This window comes from Pogona vitticeps, chromosome 1 (genome assembly GCF_051106095.1).
Source record: "Pogona vitticeps strain Pit_001003342236 chromosome 1, PviZW2.1, whole genome shotgun sequence".
NCBI lineage: Eukaryota > Metazoa > Chordata > Lepidosauria > Squamata > Agamidae > Pogona > Pogona vitticeps.
Window position 1 is genome coordinate 83,149,846 of NC_135783.1, and position 21,128 is coordinate 83,170,973.

Consider the following 21,128-nt stretch of genomic DNA (forward strand, 5'->3'; position numbering starts at 1 on the left):
CTACAGAAACGTTTTAACACTCATGCCAACAAGTCAATTCTGACTTATACTAACACTTTCCAGGGGTTCCTAGGTATAAAGTAAATGGTTTACCATTTCCTTCTTCTTGGTGTACTTGGGGACTGTGCAGTTCTCCTAAGGTTGTATGGACATGCTTTTCTCATGAGAGGCGCAGCTAAGGAATCTAACTCCTGACCTCTAGCTCCACAGCCAGATGCCTTACTCACTGAGCTACCCAGCCATGTTTAAAGAAAAAGTTTCAAAAATACTGTTTGGTAATACTATTTATAATAGGCAGGAAGAGGCCCTTTTCTTTTAGGGTACAGCTCTCCGGAGCTGGTATGGTTCAGTGTATTTGGAACACCCAGCTGCAGAGCCCAGAGGCCAGGAATTTGAATCCCCACTGGGCTTCTCAAGAGACGCTCCAAAGAAGATCAGCAAAGTACATGTGGCTGATGTGATTAAAAGCCCTGCTACCTGTGCAGCCTTGAGCAACTCGCAGAGTGCCAACAGAAGGAGGGATTGGTAAATTACTTTTGAGTATTTTATGCTGAGAAAACCCTGAGAGGTCACCATAATTCCCTTAAAGCACATAATTGTAGGTATTCTAGTTGTCCAGATCTGCAACAGTAAAAACATTATAGAACTCAATACATAATTTAAGAGTAGCATTATTTCTTGAAAATACACTGTATGTAAAATTAAGTGATAACATGTAAACACAAGGAGTTTAGGATGCAATAACCTGGTTTCCAAATTTGCTTTCATGCTTCACTCCAGTGACAGACCAGATTAGAAACAGAGAGTGCATACTGTACTGCATTTCCATTACACAGCACATGTTTTCAACTACAATATTTTTAAAATTATTATTGAAAGTTTTAAACCTACAGATAAATTAGTGTGGAAGAGGCAGCTGTTTCCGCAGATGTGGATTTAAAGCTGATGAAGTGTTTTATGTCCCAAGATTTTTAAAAGAAACAACTACATACGTTTTAAACTGTCCTGATGAGGACAACTCCAGATTTCCCATTCAATAAGTACAGTATCTTTCTCTCAAATCTTTCTGTTTATCCATTTTAGTTGGATATGAACATACAGGTACTGATAGGTAACCGTTTATGTTAAATAACATTTTCAAAGACACATTCAGATCCTACCTTATCATAACTTAGGCCATATGAAACAGTCATATACTCTCCCTTTAATCTCCCTGGCACCACATACACAGCCATTGTTTCTTTTTCCTGGTCTACCTAGCCCCTTTCCTGATCTACCTAGCCCCTTATCATATATGCCCCTTGAAAAGTACTATGTACATAGGCAACCATTATTTGCTACCACACAATTTAAAAGCTAAGTATGGCAAAACAAGAAAGACAAATGTGAATATACTAACTTGTTTTTCAAGCTATGTGATACAACAAGGGAGATCAGATGGAATTTGTATTACACTTTTGGATGATATACCGACATAGTATTCTTAAATGTTGATTTTAATAAAAGATATGAGTGAAAATAACAAGCTTTAAATGGGGAAGTATTTTATTGAAAGAAGAAGGTATAAAATATTATATATTCCATAGTACCAATGAATGCACAGTGGTGCCTCACTTAGCGATTGCCTCATTTAACAATGTATTCACTTAGCGATGAAGTTTTTGGAGCGATCTTGCACTCCGTTTAGCAATGTTTTCAATGGGGAAATTTCGCATAGCGATGTTCGGGACCTTGCTTCACTTAGCGATGACAGTTTAGGTCCCCCTGTTTCGCTTAGCGGTGTCCGTTTTCACTATTTTAAGTGTGTCTTAAAATGTTCAAAAACTGTTTAAAATGCTTGGAATCATTAGTGCACCCTGTAAAACCTTTTCAAACTTAATTTGGCTTTGTTCTGAGTCTTCGTTAATTTTTGGTGAATTTCCCCCCCCCCATTGGAATGCATTGAACTGTAGGTTTGACAGCTAGCCAGATTTTGAGAAGGCCCTGGACTCCACAAAACCTGAAGTTGTGACCCTTAACATGTTTCTCAGAAGCTGGCAAGACCAAACTATGATGAACAGGGCTTGAAAAATGCACTCGTCTACTCGCCTGTAATGAGTGAAAAATGCTGCTGGACGAGTCACAGCTCCCTCCCTCCCTGCCTCCTTCCCCTCCAACTGTCTCTCCCTCTTTAATCCTGCAGTCCTCCCCTCCCGCCTCCCATGACAAAAGAAAACTGCCCTCTTCTCATGAGAAGAGTTCAAGTGGCACATACGTAGATATAGCTCTGCAGGAGAATATAGAGTAGTCCCATGCTGGAGAATATGGAGATTCCCTGCTCCCAATTTCAACTGAACGAGGACACATCTTGGTGTGTGAGGGAACCCTGACTCCTAAAGAGGCACTTTTGCTTTCACTTTTATTTTTGCTGGAGACATTCAAAAGGAAGGCATTCAAAATACAAGTTTCATGACCCCTCAGACACATAGGTAATAAAGCAACACAAGTCGCAGGATATAAATTAGTGATTCCCAGTCCCAATAAATTCCAAGGCTATAGTCCGGTCATGCTGACTGGTGAAATTTTTGACTGACTGGTGAGAAATTCAAAAAATTTTCAAGCCCTAATGATGAAGATATTTTTTGACTATATCCAGAACAAGGTAATATAAGAATAGGGAGATTACATGCTATTTCAGAATGGAGAAAGACACATGCTTTGTTTTTATTGAGAGAGGGAGGAAAATCTCTGCCAGGAGTGGGTAAGAACTACATAATAAGATGTAACTTATTTATAATGTGTAACACTCTGCAATGCCATGCTTTTATAATATTTGAAAATGCTTTCACAAAATATATTTTAAGTGACTTGTATGAGAGTTTATGTATTTCCCTCCTTTTTGACATTAAGAATGTATATTTAAGAATGGGGCCTCTGAATATTAAGTTTACGTTTTTAAGCTACAGTATAGTAAGATACTGGTTTTTTAGTTCATTTTTGGCTGAATGCTACCTATATACATGAATTGAGGTTTTATATAAAAGGACTGTAGATTTTAATATACTCATCCATTTCTTATATACTTTATACAAATGTATAACTTTAAGCTTTTTATACACACGCTTGCTTGCTAAATAAATTTTAGAACAGAACACTTATTTCTGTTTTGCAATCAAGTGATAGGTGAACAGCGGACATCTCCTTTCATTCAAAGGTGATTTGTTTTCTCCACTTGTCTTTTCATTCCTACTTTCAGATGTTCAAAGCTACTCAACTGCTAGTTTATTTCCCAATCTTCCAGAGCAGTTATCTCCTCCAGATATTTCTTCTCTTCCAGATCCTTTGAATCACCTACTCTCTAATCCTGCTGAATATTTACCTACCATTCCAGTGTATGTCCTAGATAAGCAATGGCGAACCTATGGCACGCATGCCACAGCTAGCAAGCAAAGCCCCTTCTGCAGGCACACAAGCCATATGTTGCCAGGACACTACTCCTCTTCCCCCCGACAGCCAAACCTCCAGAGGCAGCTGCAGCTGCGGTGCTGACACTTTGGCAGGCAGCGGTCCAGGATCCGGAGCAGCTAGCACTGGTGACGGATCTGGAGTGGGCTCTTGAGGCACCTCTGTGGCCAGGATTCCCAAGCTGAAAATTAACTCTTCCTTTCCCAGCTGGTAGAATAATAATGTTACTGTGCCAACACAAGACATGGCAGTACATTGTAAGCTACCCAAACATTGATCAGCATCATCTTACAGCTACAGAGCTGGAAGCAACCCTATGGATCACTGAGTCCAGACCCTGTCAAGAAGGCACAGTGGGGAATCCAGCTCCCAATCTCTAACTCCAAGGCCAGACACCTAAACCACTGAGCTTTGAGTTGAAAGGACCAGCACACTGCAGAGAACAGGGTCAAAACAACTCCTGTGTTGCTACATTAGGCTGTGTGTTATCAAGGAGCAGGCACAATAGCACCAGCCCTCCACCCCATGTTTGCTAAAAGAAATGAATCTAGCAAAGGGCAGAAGGAAAAAGTCCATGGGTATGGACTCTTTAGTAAAATGCTCGCTCTCTCCTTTATTAAGTCAGATAAATCATCTAGTGTAGACAGGTAGTTATTTAGTATCCTACAAGAATGCAAAGCATGATAATAATAATAATAAAAAAGAAGAAGCATCTGTCTGAGAGCCAAAGATGGTTAGCTTTGACAAGGCATAAAATGATGAGAAAAAGAATTATGATGAAATACAACAGTATAAGAAGCTCTGTCTGGATTTCTCCAGTATTAATGGATTTAATTGTTATTATTCTTGTGCAAAGTAATGAAATGTTCCGTTTCTCTAGCTATCACATTTCATCAGAGGCCACATTCTAACTGTGCTGGACCTTCCAAAGGACTGAGGTAAAGTGGGCTTCCATCCAAAGCTAAGAGAGGTGAATCTAGACACCACTTAAAGCTTTATTAAACCTTTAGACTTCAGAATGGCATGCTATGCTGCCCAAAACATCTCTGCTGGAGGAAAGGAGGAGGTAGGGTGTTGTGTTGAAGAGCTCTCCAATCACTTTTGTTGACGGAAGGAGTGATCATGCTTCCTGTTTTCTAATGGCGTCACAATTCACTGCTGTTTTAAAAAGTCAAACTCTTTTAAAAGCATCATAACTTCCTTAGTCTCTGCAGTTATCCTTCTGAAACTTAAAGTCTAAATCATCTCTACAACAAGTACTCCCTTTTCAGAGCTAAAATTACTAGAACCCGGGTCTCTGCCGAAAGACGTAATAAGTCTACTGTACATTTATACCTTCCAGTTCTGACATTCCAGGAGCCACTCTGCAAAAGACTTTGCTAAAGTACAACTTCCCAAGAATTTCCATATTCCATACCTTATCTTAAGAATGGATACAGAAAAACTCAAGGAACACTATATTGTTTATCTGTTGATCCACTGAGCAATCGTAACTACCTTCTCTATTTTCACATGTGTCTCAGTTCAGGTTAAATTTAGTTCTGCTTTTAAAATCGATTTGGGAGGCAGCTGGCACCAAAGATAGATGAAGTGTGTGTGGTGTTTAGCCTTTTCCTAAGACACAACCACCAACAACCTCAAACTGCTGCTTTATTTGAGGAATCTGCAGAGCCAGGCACATTCAAAATCAGCTTCCTCAATCATACAGCATCCTCACCTCCTCTGGCCAATCCACAACAATCACTTAACACACCTCTCTCAGCTTGCTCTTCCCTCCATTTCCCAGAAGAACATAATAACATAAGAGGAGCCCTGCTGGATCAGCCCAAGGGCCCATCTAGTCCAGCTTCCTGTACAGCAGTGGTCACCAACCTTTTCTCAACCATGGACAGGTTGGGGGGGCATGGCATGCCCTTTTAAAGACATCTAGGCCAGATGCCATCACCACATCCTGGGATAATTTGTTCCACAGACAAACAACATGCTGCATAAAGAAATATTTTGTTTTGTCTGTTCTCACTCTCCCAACACTCAATTGAAGTGGATGTCCCCTGGTTCTGGTATTGCATGAGAGGGAAAAGAGCTTCCCTCTATCCACTTTATCCATCCCCTGCATAATTCTATACATCTCAATCATGTCCCCCCTCAGATGTTTCTTCTCCAGACTAAAGAGCCCTAAATACTGTAGCCTTTTCTGATAAGGGAGGTGCCCCAGCCCAGTCATCATTTCAGTCGCTCTCTTCTGCACCTTTCCCGAAAGTTCCACTATGTCTTTTTTGAGGGGTGGTGACCAGAACTGTACACAATACTCCAGGCGGAGGAAAGGAGGAGGTAGGGTGTAGAACAGACAAAAGAAAATTATTTCTTTACCCAGCATGTTGTTAGTCTGCAAAACTCCTTGCCACAGGATGTCGTAATGGCATCTGGGCTATCTGCCTTTAAAAGGGGATTGGACAGATTCCTGGAGGAAAAGTCTATCACAGGTTACAAGCCATGATGGGGATGTATAATCTCCAGGCTTCAAAGAAAATGCCAGACACAGGGGAAGGGTATCAGGAGACAGGTATCTAGTTGTCTCGTGAGCTCCCAGAGGCATCTTGTGAGATGCAGAAAGCTGGATGGCCCTTGGTCTGATCTAGCAGGGCTCCTCTTATGTTCTTATGACAGTTCTATTCCTTGCAGTGCATGCTAGAAGGGGAACAGACCTTTTCAGCCCAAATCAGCTGAACAGAGGTCTCATGCTGCTCTTTACCTCCATTCTAGTATGCTTGGCAGCCCAGTCAAGTAATCTCCTATCAGAATAAGCCAAATATGGACCAACTGACAGGCAGTCTGCAAAGTGTAGGTGTGTGAAAGCATGAGAGAACAGTGTGAGAGCTTGGTAGAAGGGAAGGTAAGGTATCTATATACAGTATATGAGGCAAAATCAAATTGTGGGGGAGAGAGAGGATGAATGGGGTATGCAGGAGAAAATAGTAGCAAAAAGTAGTGTCTGCTTAAGGTTGATGTAGGAGATTGAGAATGATGTCTGCACATAGGAGAGGAAGACAAAGTTTTACTGTATATTCAAGAGCCTAATTCAATGTTTAGTCCCAACTTAATCAGATCCACAGAATCAGTGGGACTCACTTAAGTGCTGAGAAAGCATGTTGGGATTAGCAACTAGATCTAACTGGTGTCTATCTGCATTTCTAAGAAAACTAAGTGGACAATGTGGAGCTCCAAGATTACCACAGAATAATGTTCAACAAAGAGAACTGCCAAAATCCTCTTTCATACTTCATAGGCATCCTTCAGTCTTGAAAGACTATGGTATTGTGCTCTGCATGGAGCATTTGGAACAGCGTCTAGTGTGGCTGAGAAGGCCAATTCAAGAGTGACAATCCCTTCAACGCTGAGGACAAATACAATGTGTACCCCGTCTAGCTCCCTGATTTTGCTGCTTTCGTGACTGCCTCTAGCCTAACTCTTGAAGGCAAATTGTCCCAAGTCAAGAAAGCATAATAGAAAATATCTGTTGCATCTTGGGCAGTATGCAATTGATAATGTCTTCTTAATAAATAAGGTGGGTGGGTAGGTAGGTCGGCGTCCATCATCATTTCTTACATTAGAGCAATTTGTCTTCAAAGGATACACTACAGTATTTATGCTATGCCAGCATAAATAGGTAAAATGATCTGGCTCATTGTCTCCAACTTCCTCCATCCCCCAAAATCAAGACAAATCTGTAATGCAGACTTCTCATTCTGTATTTTCTTTTCCATATAACCCTTCACCTGTGCAGAGAACTACCTTCACTTGAGAATGCAAAGTGAACTATGCCATAAATTTTCATTTAAGAAGTCACTATGCTTCATTCCTCTACCTTTGAACATAATTGTTTAAGTATGGTAAGCATTACAAATACATCTTTAGACCAAATTTACAATATTTAAATCAGTCCACAGAGATAGCCATTTGAAAACATGTCTCTTTCATTATATTTATATTATCTTTCCCAGAAAATTTGTTCATGATAGCAATAATAGAAGAATGTAGAATACTGTATTCAAAATTTGAGTCTGAAATTTTCTTAATTCAAGAACATCTGCACATTTTAATGACTGCTACCGGTACTACTTATACATACATTGCACAGCTGTTTAACCAAAGCACTTCCACCTTCTACTTTTCTGAAGTTCTGTAGGCTGCATTATTCATTGGCAATTATTCATTAAGTGTCATAGAAATAACAGGTACAAAATATTAGAACAGCCATATGTGCATTTATAAATTGCAGACATCTCAATCAACTTCTATTTTCTTACTGAGATCTTCAATTAATTTTATATTAGACTTAAATGGATCTCCCAAAATTTTATATATATGTACAAACACACACAAACACAAAATCCCACCCTATTAGTGGCAGAGCCACTACTCTGAGTGGCAAGCAAATCATAATAACATAATATAAACAACCCCAATAACACCCACATAGTTGGTAAATGTGGAACACAAGAACAAAAGATAAAATACTTAGAAAAAATATAGACTATAATATTAAAAATACTAAAGACAATAAAGGTGGCAAAAACAGGACAGGTACATAAACAGAGGGGGGGGAGCTCCACTGATCAGCAAAATTACTCTTGGAGAAGGCCACAGAAGGCTTGTGAGAAAAGCAAAGTTTTAACTTGTCTCTTGAAACCAAGGAGGGATGGGGCTAATTGTACTTCAGGTGGAAGCAAGTTACAAAGTGAGGGAGGGACCACCGGTTTTGAGTGGCAAATTTTTGGGCCTTCCTCAGGGGCACCATCCACAACATTCCAGTGTATGAAATATGGGATTTTTTATTATGTGCTATCAACCCCAAACTGACTAACAGCAACTAATACAACTTTCAAGGTGAGGCATTTAAGCAGTCTTTTTTCATTACACACACACAAACACACACACACACACACACACACACACACACACACAAATGAGTTTCCACGGCTGAGGTAGGGAATTATAGTATTTCAATGCAAAAAAAATGAGGTTGCTAATAATGCTCCTACTACTTTCAGTCTTTATTTTAAGCTCGAATCCAGTTTTACCTATAAAATGATGTTGCAGCCGACAAGAAAGGTAAAATAAAGTCACCAAGAACCGTAACTTTTCAGTCTTCACACACCAGACTAAGCTTGCCATATCATCAAGACTGCTTCACCCTGACTAGCAGAAGTCTTTCAAAGTTTAGAGTTGCAACACCTCCTGGAGGTTTCCAGGAGCAAAGCACCATTTTTCTATCCAAAATGACAAAAGCAACACTGGGAATCACATGTATTCTCTCCACTACACTCTGCCTATTCTACTATACAGATTACAACTCTTTCAGACATTAAATGCTGAACCCTGGGAGAAAGTTCAAATGACCTTAGTGGGACTTACGTCTACAGACAAGCATAAGTCTATACCAGTATAGACTTGATAGAAGGTACAACTAACCAGATTTTTAAACTGGTATTAAGCACTCATTTATTCCAAGCCACTATTTCATGATTTTAAAATTAATGATCACTTAAACAGTGGGTTCTTCACTTAAGGGAGGGACCACTTAAAGGAGGGTTAAGGAGCATGTTTTAAAGATGTTATAATTGCTTTTTAATATGCCTACAGTCTTCTATAATCAAAGCATTTCTCTGGTGAAAGTACCTTTTTAGGTACTGTTCATTTCAGTTTTCTCCTTGTTGATGAAACAACACACATGCTAATAAGAGCCATGCATTTTCTTTGCCTTCCCATCCTTTTTGTTTGTTTATTTGGTTGTTTGTTTTTTTGTTCTGGCTCAGGGGGTGGCTTCTCTCTTTTTTTTGAGAACTTGTTCTGGTGGGTGGAGTTTAACACTTCAGCACTTCCCATGGAGAATTCATTTGAGAGTTACTGACTCCCAAGTTTGAAGCACATAAACAGCACTTAATTAGCTTTTAAACTGGTGGGAAAACCTCCTGAGGCAAAACTAGGGAAAGTGGATTTATAAGGACTTACAAGGATTTATTTTCCTAGAGAAGTGACTGCAACACAGACGTGAACACTGATAAGCCTCAGTCTCCTTTAGATGGAACAGACCACCCATGCTCACTTGGTGTGGAACCTTTACTCACCTGATCACCCCCTACGTACCTCCTAAAAGGTTCTTGGTTTAATTACAGATAAAGGCCACAGAACAGATTAATTACAGATAAAGGCTAACAGCTGTAGATTTCAGGAAAACTAAGCGAGATCTTTTTAAATTTAGCATAACTTCTTGTCAAATTAGAAACTTCTTTTTAAAGTTCCTTTAGTCCAAAAAGTGATTTGCCATGTGATTTCATGGGCTGCTATGTTTTATATTATTTTTTTTAAAAAAAAATCCCACAGACTATTAGGACTAGCTGCATTTGTTTCAGATCATGGACTATAGGACTACAGATGCATTTGCTTTCCATTCATTATCAGTTATACTTGAGGCCCAGGTTGTTTCACCATGTTAGCCACATACATTTTAAGGTCAGGAAAGAGATGCCAGTTTTGTAAAACTGCTAACTATGAATTAACCTGCTAACTTAAACATCACCAAACAAATTATAGATGCTACACTGTACTAAAATATTATGTTATAGTGTCATGTGCACTTATTATTAAATTCTAGTCATTATCCAAATACAAAAAATCTGCAAGTCTTTATTCTACAACTTCATTATACAATACTGTACTTCCTGCTTGGTAAGAAAAACTAACCAGTGTTTCTTCCTTTTTTCTGATCTATTACAAATCAATAAATGAAATCATATCAACCTTAACTAGCTTAGCAGAGTGTTCAAAAAGCAACTGAACTACAGTTTCCAAATTAACTGTTGGAATTATATTGTCACGTTTACACTGACATCTACTTATCTACTAGAAACTGAAAATAAATAATATACAGTACATATGTAAAGAATACCATGATATCAACCTAAATTAAAGAAAATTTACAGATAATAGTCAACCGAAATATGCATAATTTCTACAGTACAAGTATGAACTTTTTAAGCAAACAACTGAAAACTAACCTTCATTATTTTACATTACTTCACCACACTGCAAGCCTTCCAAATATTCTGCTACAAATATCACCCACATTAATAAACGTGTAACTCAATGGTTGGGAACATGTGGCCCTCCTTATACCAGAAGACAGCAACTACCATCAGCTTTAGCCAGTACAATCGATAGTGAGGAATCATAGTGATTCCAGTCCATCAGCATATCCACAGCCATATATTCTCCATCCTTGACATAACCCCACAGGCTTTAAATGCAGAATAATAGCTATATTCATTTTCACAACAAATAAAAGTTTATCACAACCAGGTTATCAGAACTCAACTTTGTTATTTCATATGAATCCAAAAAAGTGCACTTAATGTTAGCTACTCAAACCATGGATTATAATGTTGACTTATTTCAAACAAATCCCAGGCAAGATTAACAACAGTTCCAAGTTTAGCTATTAATGCTAAATTGCAGTGATCTAAAACTGATGCAGAAACTTCCCATCTTCTTACAGATGCACTGAATGAAAGGAAAGGGCTCACCACAGTTCATTCTGCAAATCAAGATTTGGTAGCAAATAACATCAGCTGTATTTTGGAAATCACAAGAAACCTGAGTTTATTGTGATGTGAAAATGCAATCAATGCTACTAACTGGCATAACAGATTTTTCCAGACTGTTTTCCTTAGCTTCTAATTTTGCAACAAATAAACCATCAATTCACCAGTAACTTTTAAAAATTGCAAAGCATTTCATTACTAAGGAAACTAAAACTGTCTTTGAATAAAATCTCCAAGTATAGATGCCCATTTGAAATTCCACAAAACAAGATTCAAACTGTACTGTCATTTACTGAACTGAATCTATGTTGTGTTAGCTTCATTAACTCCAGATCATAAATACGTTGGTGATCTTTTTCCATACTTAGAGTAATTTATGAACTATCAACTTCATGCTTAATGAATAGTTTACTTAGGTTTCTTGTGATTTCCAATATGCAGCTGATGTTACTGCCTACCAAATCCTGATTTGCAGAATGAATTGTGGTGAACCTTGGGCTTATTCAATCCTTCTTTTTCCTTCCTTCTGTGCATCTGCAAGGAGAAGATGGGAAGTTCCTGCTTCAGTTTTAGATCGCTGCAATTTAGTATTAATGTCTAAACTGAAATGCTGTTAATCTGGCCTAGGATTTGTTTGAAATAAATCAGCATATACCATGGTTTGGGTAGCTAACTTTAACTGCACTTTGTAAAAAAGTATGGACAATTATGGTATTGTTTCTGAAGGATAACTAAGATCAAAATGCCTGGAAGAACCATTAGTCCTTTTCAATGAGACCGAAATGTTATAATTAAGCCACACAATCAATTTTTGCACAAAAAAACATTGTGCATAACAAATCAGCTTTGTTTCTTATCAAATCATTGCTCAAAGTGTAAAATATACTCAATGTATCAATCCAACTATGTGTGAAAACACTGAAGAAAGAAGAAACACTGTTAAAATCAAGATGATGCTTCAATTGCAACAAACGTTTATCATAAAAAATTATATACTGTTCAAGATAGCTACTAGGAGAAGCTCTGAAGTCACAAAAACATTTGAGAACATTATATTATTATATTGTGACATTAAATGACATTAATCTAATAGGCTAGATGTTGCTACTAAAACTGTATTACCAAGATGATTTATATGTTTTAGAGGACTTGACAACTACTGTATCTGCACGTCTATTTTTAGTCCCAAGCACCATTCACAATAATTATTATTCTAACCTTTTTTGGATAAAAACAAAAACAGTATTTAAGTATCAAATGCTGTTTTATAAAATTCACTGTATGTCAGGTTTGAAATAAGAGAAAAGGTAACACTTCTGAGGAATAAAACTCTGATCACCAAAGCAGATGAGTGTGGTCCCTTTTGTTCCAGAACACAATAGAAGAGTCATAACAGATCCATAACAGTTTTCCTATTGTACACTTCTAAAAGGACTGTTTGGAACAGAAGATTCAAGGAGTCAGTGCAATCATTTATAGTGAAAACAAAAGGCATTTTAAATAGAGGATGTATATTTTCAGTTATGTGTTATATTTAATTGTATATCCGTACAGTACTGTACTTGCTTTTGTCGAGCAATATATTTTAGAGACCCCTTCTCCATTTATTTCTTCAAGCAGCAATTTGAAATATTTACTACCAGACAGTACCTAATTTTAGGTTTTAAGTGCTTTAACAGCTCTATGAAATATGATCAGCAGCTGCTATATAAAACTATGTAGAATAAACTCATGTAAAAAAAAAAAGAAAAACTGTTTTAGTCTGAGATCACTAGGTCTTCATTTTCAAATTTTAAAATATTAACTTTTGCCAATAAACAAATAAATAAATGCCTTATATATAAAAGACTAAGTGATCTATCCAACTTCTGACCTCAGTTTCACTTTCAGGACAAGTAAGCAACATAATTACAGAAAACTGGAAGCCCTACTGGTCAACACATGTAAATTTGCTGCCTCTATAAAATTAGAACATTTGGGAACTTAGTCAACAGTAAGCTGTAGAACAATATAACATTACACAGTACTAGAATTAACAAGACTATATTAGTGAAAAGTGACCATTTGCAAATAAATATAGTTAAGTTTGTTTAAATCAGAACTGATGCTGCAAAAACAACTAGAATCCCATTCCTAAAAGACTACTATGAAACCAAGTTCAAATCATAATCAGCAGACCTGTTTAGTGTGTGCGACAGAATGTAGCCTAAAGATTTATTTCTAATTAGTATATGTAATAAGTCATATTGAGCCATATTACACAAGGGAAAAATTCTAGATTTTGATGGGATGATTTAGAGTTTTAGAACTCTGTCAATTACTGAATTTTTCAACATAAATTAATGTCAACACAAATTTCTACTGCAAAGGGACAAAAAGTCCAAAAACGCCGTGCCATAAGCATACAAAACTATTGTTAACAATCACAACTATGAAACATGTGTAAACATATTGCTTTTTGTCTTTTGACTAATATTTGCATTGAATTAAAATATGATTAATAACCAAACTGTATACTGTGTAACAGTAATGTGGGCAATGATTTGACATCATGAGCTTCCTTCTTCACAAATACACAGTATATCATGTACCATACTCTCTACAGTATGATAAAAAGGATGCAAACATTATTCTTAGTATAATTCAGTTACAATGAAATACGGCATTGGTGCACAAACAAAATAACCTGTGTCTCAAGTGCAAAGGCACTTTGGAAATCAAAGCAAGGCTGGCAAACCAGAGAAAAATTAGTATCTGGATGCAAACTGCTTCAAAGAAACAAATAATGATCAAGAAGAAATGAGCAAGAAGGAAAGTGGAGATTAAGGGATGTGTTATGTAATAGATTAAACATAAAAGGACTCCACCCAGATTAACAGGTGAAAATATTGTAATTGTTCAAAAAATTAAATAATGTTTCTTGTATTTTAATACAAAGCTAATTCCATGTTTATGATGAGTGAACGACCAATAACACTAATTAAATGAACGCCTGATTAGATGAATTACTGTTCATTTTATTATTTATCAAAATAACCATAAAATCTCATGTCATGGCAATCAGAGAATGGCAATATATTGATTTTGTGTTTAAACCCTTTACTATAGAGTGAAATAAAAGAACAAAACTTCCAATTATATTCATCTGTAATATATAATTCCGTCCTCAGTAACAATCCATAGTCACAAAAGTATTTTCATAAAACCAGCACTCCTGTATGTTAATATTGCTCAGCTGCATCACAATGAAATGGATACAAACAATAGGACAGTGTACAATTTTTAAAAACAAACAATTTGAATTCAATCACATTTGTTTTTCCCCATAGCACTCTATATAAGAGAAAGACAGGTAAACACAATTGGCCATTTCAGAATATCATGCTGTTATATATATGTAAAAAGAATACTCTTCTGATTGTATAAAACTTAAAGCAAAAACACATTGTCCAGTTTATCTTTTACCTAGCACATAACAGGCAAAAAAAATATCAAAGACCAAAAAGTTCACTGAACTGAGCACAGAAACTTATGTTACTTCAAGTAGTAACAGAGATTCCTCCACGTGGAAGCGCTTTCAGACCAAAACATTAAGTCCTGCCTGCAGTATTCTTTACGTCTCGTGAAGAGACCCCCAACTCCATCAGGAAAGTAACTAATCTGTTCCCAACACCAAGAGGAAAAGTGGAAAGAGGCACACAAGCAGTAGATATTCTATGCTAATTAGCACTTTCCCCTCAGATAAATACGAAGCAAGCGCACCAACAAAAAGCAACCTTACCTCTTGTACCTTTCGACTCCACAACAGCCTAGAAATCTGTCCGCATTTCATTTTACTGGTAGCCCCCAAATCGGACTGTCTCATCAACAGCAACTTCTAGTAAAGACACATTCCTACTGCCTTAAAGAAAACATGAAGGCTAGAAAAATCCAACTTCTGAACTCAGCAAAATAATACATATTCCAGATCCAAGTTTAACAATCCAAAACGAGAAGGGGAGGGGGCGGAGAGAGAGAGAAAAAAATCTACGGTTGCTCCAAGAAAGTTGGTATATATTCCCACAGTTACCAGTACGAGTTTCTTATTTCTACTCTGTCAATGCTGCATTTCCATCTGCTGTCAACCAGGGCAATACAAATTCTCGCACCAGACTTTTAGAGACTCTCACGATGTCTCTGGTAAACACCGCCGGGACCACTATCCTCAGTGGAATACCACTCGACTGAGAAATGCAACGAAACCCAAGGAAAACGAAATCATAAATCCTTAAAAAACGAAAACTGGAGATGCAGCGGAGGAGGACCAACAAGTGGTCGACTGATCCGTCTTACCGGTAAGAGTACGTTTATTACACCCACACAACAAGCTAAGGAAGAAGGAAAACCCTTCCCTCAACGAACGAGGACCTCGAGAGCGAAAGAAGCAGGAGGAAAAGTTTCCCAAACGACTTCATACTAGGGACAAATAAAGAAGCCAGAGGAGCCTCGATCACCTGAGGAAAAGGGAAGGGGCGGGTGACGGAGTCTCTGCTGCTCCAACGACGATCAAGGAAGGTCTCCCCTTCTCAGGGAAACTCCGCATGTCGCTTCGGCGCGCACAGGCAGCCACCCACCCACCCACACGACCTCTCTGCCTGCATCTCAAGTCCCGTGACGCGAAGAGCGAAACGGATTCCGCGTAACTCGCCGCTCCGGCCAAGCCTCCAGCCGTCAACAACTTTTTGTGTTGGCGGCTCCTTGTCACGCTTCTTGGCTTTCCCTTTCGGAGAAGCGCTTTCGTGCGTGGCCGCTGTTTTGAGGGCAAGCGGCGTTCAATTAAGGGGAGCCCAGAAACCCAGGCGACGGGGAAGAAGGGGAGAGGACGAGGGCAAAAGCCGCACTCCCCCCTTCCACTGCCGACGCTTATTAGGAAGTCTTTCCTGATTTCCACTCTCCCCTTGCCCAAGTCGAAGGTGCCTTTCTGGGAAGCTGTTTTTTTAAAGAGGAGGAAGAGGCATCCCTTCCAACGCGACACCCCCCCCTCCTCTCTCTCTCTCTCTCACACACACACACACACACACACACCGTCCTTCGCGCACTAAAGTACAACTGGAAGGAAAGCAAAAGGAGAGCCAGGACGGCTTTCCCTCCGCAGCGCGGAACACGCTGCTGTTATTAAGGAAATAACGTTAACACCTTACTTCGCTGAGGTGCACTTCGTTTTTGTCCCTCCCGGTCCCGTCGATTAAGGAGCCGAAAAGTCCCCCGAAGTGAGCTGCTTCTTGACACCCGCCTCCCCCCCCCGCGCGCGCCTATACGCGCGCACGGAGGCACGCACGCGGCGGTCAGGAAAGGAACGAGAGGCGGGCGCCACGTTGCCCCGTTTCCTGCATGCTTCCCGGGGGTTGCACTTGTACAGAGGGAGCTGTCGCCAGTTCTCGAGTGTTGCTTGCGGGGCACCAGGACGCTGACGCGTTTGCGTGGCGGTGTCAAGCGAAAGCAGCGACGACGAGATGGGTGGGTGGGTGGGTGGGTGGGGGCACCGTGTTTACAGCCGTTCCTCCAGAAGCGGCTCCCCTTCGCTATTGGCCACTTTTCCGCGTGGGTATTGGTTGGGAGCAGAGAGCCGATACGAAGCGGCACGTGGATGTGGGTCGCTGGCTCCGCCCTCTTCCCCCCCCCCCCCGCGCCCTACCTACCTATAGCTGAAAGTGCCTCTGGTGCTGCGGATGCGCTGCCTTGCGTTAAATTTCCCGCCCAGGAGTTGCTTCTTTTGTCTGGGAAGGGGCCGTGAGGAAGGGGCTATGGTTATGGCTTCCCATTTAGAGATAAGACAAACGTACACCCAAACTAGAAGCCCCTATGTCATCCTAACAATTCATTTCTAAAAAATAAACCTGTGGTTAACTAGTTAATAACGATGTAGTTGATGCCTTTCCCCCAAAAGAGCGATACCCTAAACATTAACAGTCATATCATGGTGCAAAGTTTTATGGACTATTATCCCATTTATTTGAAGCCATCTATCATGTCCAAAACCTCATAAGGTGCCAAAGTACTATGTGGTTTGAAATAGTTTTCATGTGGGTTCATTTTTGTTGGGCCAAACAAATAGGGCTTGCTTTTAAAGCCAAGGCAACTAGCTCACTTTTTCTGTGGAGAAGTTGTCACTGCCATGTTCTGCAGCAGGGCTGAAGTCCTACAGGAAAGTAATGCATTTCCCTGGGTATTCAGGGAGGAAGACAAACCAAGCAGCACTAAAGGAAGAGAACCTTTGATTTCTGTGTATTAGGTGCTTTCTATCTCTGGTGGGGTTTTTTTCAAAGCTGGCAGCAGCTGCCTTCACATTCACATCTGCCAAGAAACTAGCATTTCCCCCTGGCACAAGGTTGTCATATTACCTGGCTGACCAGGTTTTATCTACATTCTGTACCCATTTGCCCACATTGCCCTTGTGCCTTTAGCTGGAGCAGAAGTGCTCCCATCCCTGCCTGCTGTGTCTGTGATAGCAAAGGGGCCTGCCCTGTGACAGCATAACTTCCCCTTCTCTGGTTTTGGCCCTGGAATCTCAGACAAAGGAATGCTGCTCAGCTAATAACCTTGTCTGCAGGAGATTGCTCTGCAATAGCACAGTGCTTTTACTTTGCTTCATCTAAAGTGCCACCACCTCCATTTCCATTTTAGAATTAGCTGTTAGAAGAGCTGAATAAAAACATGTAATCAAGTCCCAAGAAGATATAAGTAAACTCAGTGCGGAACAATCTGTCAATTGCTATCAGCTGTGATAGGTGCCCATGAAGCCTCCATATTCCTGTTTTTAGCCTTCTTTTTAGAAGTTTTTTTTCCCTTTGGACAAATCATGCAGTGGAAGTGGGGATGCGGTACCTTGGTCAGTTTGTATATTATTGTTTCTGGGTAAATTGCTTATTGGAATTAAGTTGGTTAATGTAGTTAGTATATCATGAGATTCGAAGAGGAATGATTTAATTAACTTCATCTCATCTAGGATATCTTTTAACCAACAGAACAGTGTGCTGATATCAGACTTATCACTTGTCTTGATTATTTTTGGCGGGGGTCCTTTTTCTATTTGGGTGCCTCCTTGTGTTAATTCCTCTATTTGTTTTAATATAAAGTCATCTACCTCCTTTCTTCCTTTCTTCTCCACCCCACTGGTGAACGAAGCATTTTCTACAGATGCTAGTTCCATTGCCAAGTTAGGACCAGGATCATCTTTGTTTGATTCTATTATTGTACACCTGTTCTCAATTGACCAGTCTAAAGTTTTATTTGTGTGTTTAATGCCCTCATTTTTGGGAGAAAAGAAATTAGTGATTTTTCTTTTGACTCCCTTTCCTCCCTTTCCTTTCTTCCAGAAAGCTGACATGTGCTGGGGAAATCCCATGTTTTTTATACCCCTGTCTAGTAAAAACCATTATTCAATAAAATCGAATTACAGTGGGGTCTTGACTTGAGAACTTAATCCGTATTGGAAGGCAGTTCTCAAGTCAAAAAGTTCTCAGGTCAAATCTGCATTTCCCATAGGAATGCATTGAAAACCATTTGATCCGTATCTGCTCTTTTGCGTCCATAGAAACTAATGGGAAGCTGCTATTCCGCCTTCTGCCACTAGAGGGGGATATTTTGTTTCTTTTTTTTCTTAGGTCAAGAAAGGTTCAGGGAAGGCAGGGAAAATACAGTCCAGGCAGTACAGTGGACCCTTGACTTACAGAATTAATCTGTATTGGAACGGTGGCTGCAGGTCAAAAAGTCTGTAGGTCAAGTCTCCATTGAGCTACAGTGCATTGAAAACCGATTAATCCCGTAACAGGCCGTTTTTGTTCCATTTTGGTTTTTTTCTGGTCTGTAAGTCAAATCTCAGTCTGCAAGTAAAATCTAAATTTTGCGGCCAGAGACGTCTGTAACTCAAAAAGTCTGTAAGTCAAGCCGTCTGTAAGTCAAGGGTCCCCTGTATTGCTGTAATAGACTAAATTAAAAATAATAATAAGATAATAGGAAAAAATAAGAAAGTAAGATAATAATAAACTATGATGAATTCTATACATATATAAAACTAAAAAAGTATAAAAATACAAAACTATAAAACTATAAATGCAAAAAATTCCAAATTCCAAATTCTGTTAAACTAGTCCGGAATAAGTCCATCAACCAGAATTGAAAATTTAAAACGATGAGGAGCTCCCACAGACTTGGACACGATAATAGAAGTACAAACAAACACTGAGCGGGCACTCCCAAATTTTCTTTGGAGATCTTAAGAAGCCCACAACTAGATGTCCGTCTCAGCTCCCTGTCTTTAGACTTTGCGGCAACAAATATCAAAATTTGTAGGGAGTTTCATTCTCAAGGCAGAGAAGTAATCTCAAATGGCTTACCACACCTGCCGTTCTTACTCCGTGAATCTCTACTTGATAGTGAGTACAGTACAGTGGTGCCTTCGCTATGCTGAAGCATCGTTGAACGGATCAAAAAAACCCATTGGAACGCATTAATCATCGTTTAATGCGTTCCAAATGGGCCAAATACTCACCGTTTAGCAAAGCTTCGTAATGGCCGACAGCCATTTTCGCGCCCCCGCCTCGCTTAACGAGGGCGCGAAAACGCTGCGCGCGGCCATTTTGGGCCATTTCCGGGCTTCCGGCGGCCATTTTGGCTGCCGAACAGCTGATGGTTGGGCTTCGTTTTGCGAAGATCGGTAAGCGAAACGCTTACCCGTCTTCGCAAAGCGAATTTAGCCCTATTTTAAAAACGTTAAGCGATCGCATTAGCGATCCGAAAAAACGGATCGCTATGCGATTTCATTGTTATTCGGTGTGCTCGTTAAGCGAGGCACCACTGTACTTGATAATCAATGCCTGCTTGATACAGAGGTTGCAAAGCTTTTCAGAAAGTGGGGCACTTCAGCTGGCTTTTTGTGGGTTTGGATTAATCTCGCCAATTAATCAACAGTTGAGCAGTGTAGAGGAAGTGGGAACAAAGGGACTGCCATCCAACAAAGCTTTTATTCCCTGCCTCAGGCGAACCTTCTCTTCCAAATTTCAAGGCCTCAGTGACGACCCGTCCTTAGAGTATCAGGAGTATACACAAGCTCTTTCAACAGAGAACTTAGATAATGTCACCAGCTTTTGGTCCCCAGATGTTGTTGATGTCAGCTTCTCAAAGCAGCAGTTATATTTTGGTTGATTATACTTATCCTATCACCAAAGGTATGCACAACAAACCGCAAAGTCTAGCTTACAAGTTGTTTGTTTTCGAATCTATTTCTGTCTCTTAGTTCGGTGTCAAGCACAACAAGAATACTAATAAGTACAGGCTGTCTTGAACAGGATAATTATTTGAAGAAAACTTTAAAAGATTAGACCGGAGGAGGCAGCACAAACAAACAATGTTGTCTCACCTAACCAGAACCCGCTTCCATATTCCAATGCAGTATGCCTCTGGTTACCAAATACTAGAAGAAACAACAGAAGAAGCTGCTACAATTGTACTCTTGTTAGAAGTTTCCCAGATGCAGGTGGTTGGACAGAGTGGAAAAACATGCAGGCCTGAGACCAGGCCCTCCACTGTTGAGTGATGGCTAGTCCCTGCTGACTTTGATGAGGTGAAAAGATGAGAAAAATGTACCCCCAGTCCCATAATTGGTTAAGTGGGAACCTCTGTCAGGACCCATTCTTCATTGGGAATCCTGGTGCACTGGGGGGCTTTGCAGAAAGTGTAAAGAAGTAATGTGGGAACTGTGTGGAAGTAAGAGGGCTTCTCTGCCTCCTGCCATTTGATGGCTCCCCATCCCATAATTCAGCCTGGACTGTTCTTGCTGAATTATGGGAGTGGGAATTAGTTTTTCTCAAAGTCCCTTCCCCAGCTGTAGCGATGGCAATAAATGGCAATCCCAGTGGTGATTTCTGGGTGACAGGAGTTCACGGAGATCTGGAAAGGGGTAAGTGTGTGCTAAACTGAGTATATGCTGAGATGAGAGACAGAATGCATGCTGGCACAAATGCACATGTGGCTCATATGAGACTGAAAGGTTTATATAGCTCTGTACCCACAGTAGCAAATTATCTATTATTCACAAATTACAAT

The 21,128-nt window shown here is 39.8% G+C and overlaps 1 protein-coding gene and 1 long non-coding RNA gene across 13 annotated transcripts in view; one reads left to right on the forward strand and one right to left on the reverse strand.

Annotated features, from left to right (window-relative positions):
* Positions 1-16,535, reverse strand: part of EYA4 (EYA transcriptional coactivator and phosphatase 4) — a 184,887-nt gene extending 168,352 nt beyond the window's left edge. For 10 of the 12 annotated variants that reach the window (XM_078383339.1, XM_078383340.1, XM_072996518.2 and 7 more), the window contains exon 1: positions 16,226-16,534. The gene's annotated coding sequence lies outside the window, so the exon portion shown is untranslated. Of the gene's footprint in view, positions 1-16,225 lie in introns of all 12 variants that reach the window. The other 2 variants (XM_020779802.3, XM_072996482.2) reach the window with 1 other exon arrangement.
* Positions 3,626-21,128, forward strand: part of LOC144585965 (uncharacterized) — a 31,792-nt gene continuing 14,289 nt past the window's right edge. The window contains exon 1 of the long non-coding RNA XR_013540617.1: positions 3,626-15,379. This is a non-coding gene — a long non-coding RNA (uncharacterized LOC144585965). The remainder of the gene's footprint in view (positions 15,380-21,128) is intronic.